The following is a 2,779-nucleotide window of genomic DNA, read 5'->3' on the forward strand; positions in this document are numbered from 1 at the left end:
CAAAGCATTCTTTTTTTTTATCAATTCAAGATACACAAGAAAGAATTAATTTTGAGGATTAACAATGAGCTGAACAGTGCCTGTCAATCTGTGCCTTCGAACGTGAAAATCATTTGTTGATACAGAGTTGTTTAGGATTATAACCAGTTCGCAGAATCTAATTTCATCCAAGTCACTTTATAAAAGTAGCTGACGCAGAAGTTTCAATTCTATCAATAAAAAAAACAGTGCAGTACAATACGTGCAAGTTAATACCGGGACGAACTTGTTTGTGAATGTGGAAGAACTGAATGAACCTTAACAAGACGGCTTGAAGTGGAAGAAGTAAACAGGAACAAGAGAAAAGTAACGTTTCGTGTCTGGTTGCTACGGTAATTGTAATTCTAGTTTCAACTCTTTTATCTGAAAAGAAGAATTTGTTTTCCGAAACAATAGTGTAGAAAATAAGTTTATTCCGTATTATTTTCTTCTAAATATATATAACTAGCTGTTAATAAAACTACAGGGAAGATGAAAGGACCCCCCCGGAGTTGACATCGGGTAGTCAAATCCAAATGTCGAACGCCGTATTATACTCCCCGGGTACATGCAAGGTTTGGTGACATTCGGTAAAGCAGTTTGTCAGTTACACGCGCAAAGACTTGTGGGTAAGATACATATATTTTGCTGATGTTTAAATAAAAGAGTAAAATAAGATAAAAATATTGTCAAAACTTCAGTTAGTAATATCCACAGGTCTCATATTCAGCTCAAGGTAAACTTTCGGCATTTATTTTCTGTCTTTCTTTTTTTTCGAGATTGATTACTTCGACTAGGTGGCAGTAAATACAGAGTAAAGCAAGATTGTAACGCCACACCAGTTCTCTAACAATATATATTACCTTTGCAAACCTTCACACAATATATTTACAATCTTCTTGTTAAACCATTTAGTTACCATGGAGATTTTCTTTTTTTGACGTGGTTGAGTTGATTAGAGATGGTTTTCCGGCTGGTGTATAATCAAAACTCACTACAGACACGCCAAAATGCTAAGTAGTTAGCAATATTTCCTTACATTAAAAATGAAACTGAATAATTGTCGGCCGTTATGGTTCATATGTATATTAGCCCTAGATGCTAATTCACCATCTCCATTACTATTATTTCAAAGACAGCTCAAGTTACCAAGGTTTCCTCTCTCTCGGAATATTCCTAAAATTCCGCTTGATTCAGAACATGTTGAAAGACACACGAGTATCTTATTAAAAGATGTGCAGTAAAGTAATAAGAGAGGCTCATATCAGTCACGTGAGTTCTTTGTTTCTTAGGTCAAATTAATTTGGTCCCGTGCTTGCAAAAGTGTGATATTTGATCATTTTAAAGGTCTGGAATGACCTGTTGGTTAGGAGGCTCAACTCGCAATTCAGTCATAAGTACGTTACAATGTGACGGTCAATCCCACTATTGTTTGGTAAAAAGAGTAGTCCAAAAGTTGGCGGTGGATGGTGTTCACTAGCTGCCTTCCCTGTAATCCATAATTTCTAAATTATTGACGATAGCGCAGATGGTCCTCGAGTAGCTTTGTGCGAAATTCGCCAAACAAATCAATTTGAACCACACTTTATTCCTGGACAAAACGGCCAGGTCAGAAACACTAGGGTTCAGGCATAGTCATCCCTAATTTAGAGCTGTTAAATCAAAGAAAGGACAACGAGTAAGTAGTTCCGCCGCCTACGAGGCTACTCTTAACCGAGTAACGGACTTACGCAAAGGGCTATTCGTGCTCTGCCCATCAGGGGTATCGAAACCCGGTTTCTAGCAGTATAAGTCCGTAGACATACCCCTGTGCCACTGGGGGGAGGGGGCATCATAATGCTCCTGATGCACAGCGTATTCAGCGGCATATCGACACTAGAACTTACAGCTCCGCAGTCAAACGCGCTAACAACAACGCTTCGTCCAGTTGCGAAAAAGAACCAGTTCACGAAAAACACAGACATTATTTTCTTAAAACCTCTGGTTGTATTATAAATGCAAATCTCTGTAATGTTTATATCCTTAAAATAGTCCTAATAAGCTCTTGCATATATAAAGTAAACCCGAACTATTCAACAGATATTTTATTTTCAAGCATAAGAAATTGCCATAACATCACAATAATATTGATAAATATTTAAATCACATCCCATAATTGAGTTTTCAGCTATAAATGTCAACCATACATAGTCTGTTGTATACAGCTGCTGGCGAGGACTTTCGTACTGTAGTGGTCCGGCATGACCAGGTGGTTAGGGCGTACTGTAATGGCCCAATATGGCCAGTTGGTTAGAGCGCTCGACACGCAATCTGTGGGTCGCGGGTTCGAATCCCCCATCCCACCAAACGTGCTCGCCCTTTCAGCGGTGGGGGTGTTATAAGGTGTCGCTCAATCCCACTCTTCGTCGGTAAAGGAGTAGCTCAAGAGTTGGCGGTGGGTGGTGACGACTAGCTGCTTTCTCTCAAGTCTTACACTGCTAAATTAGGGACGGCTAGCGCAGATAGCCCTCGTGTAGCTTTGCGGGAAATTCACAACAAACAAACTTCGTACTGTAATAAGCTTCTTTGCATTTTGTTTTAAAAAACTCGCAACGCTTCTTCAGTACAGTCTTTTATCTTTAGCATTCTTTTCGTAAATTCTTTATGTTAAACTTTGGCATGACACGTGTAAAAGTTCAAAAAAAGCTAATTTTGTTCACCAAACTAGGAGGCACACAGATCTAAATTAAGTTTAGAAAACTTGAACCAATAAATTCGTTAA

The sequence above is a fragment of the Limulus polyphemus genome, unplaced genomic scaffold, assembly GCF_000517525.1.
Source record: "Limulus polyphemus unplaced genomic scaffold, Limulus_polyphemus-2.1.2 Scaffold5027, whole genome shotgun sequence".
Taxonomy (NCBI): domain Eukaryota; kingdom Metazoa; phylum Arthropoda; class Merostomata; order Xiphosura; family Limulidae; genus Limulus; species Limulus polyphemus.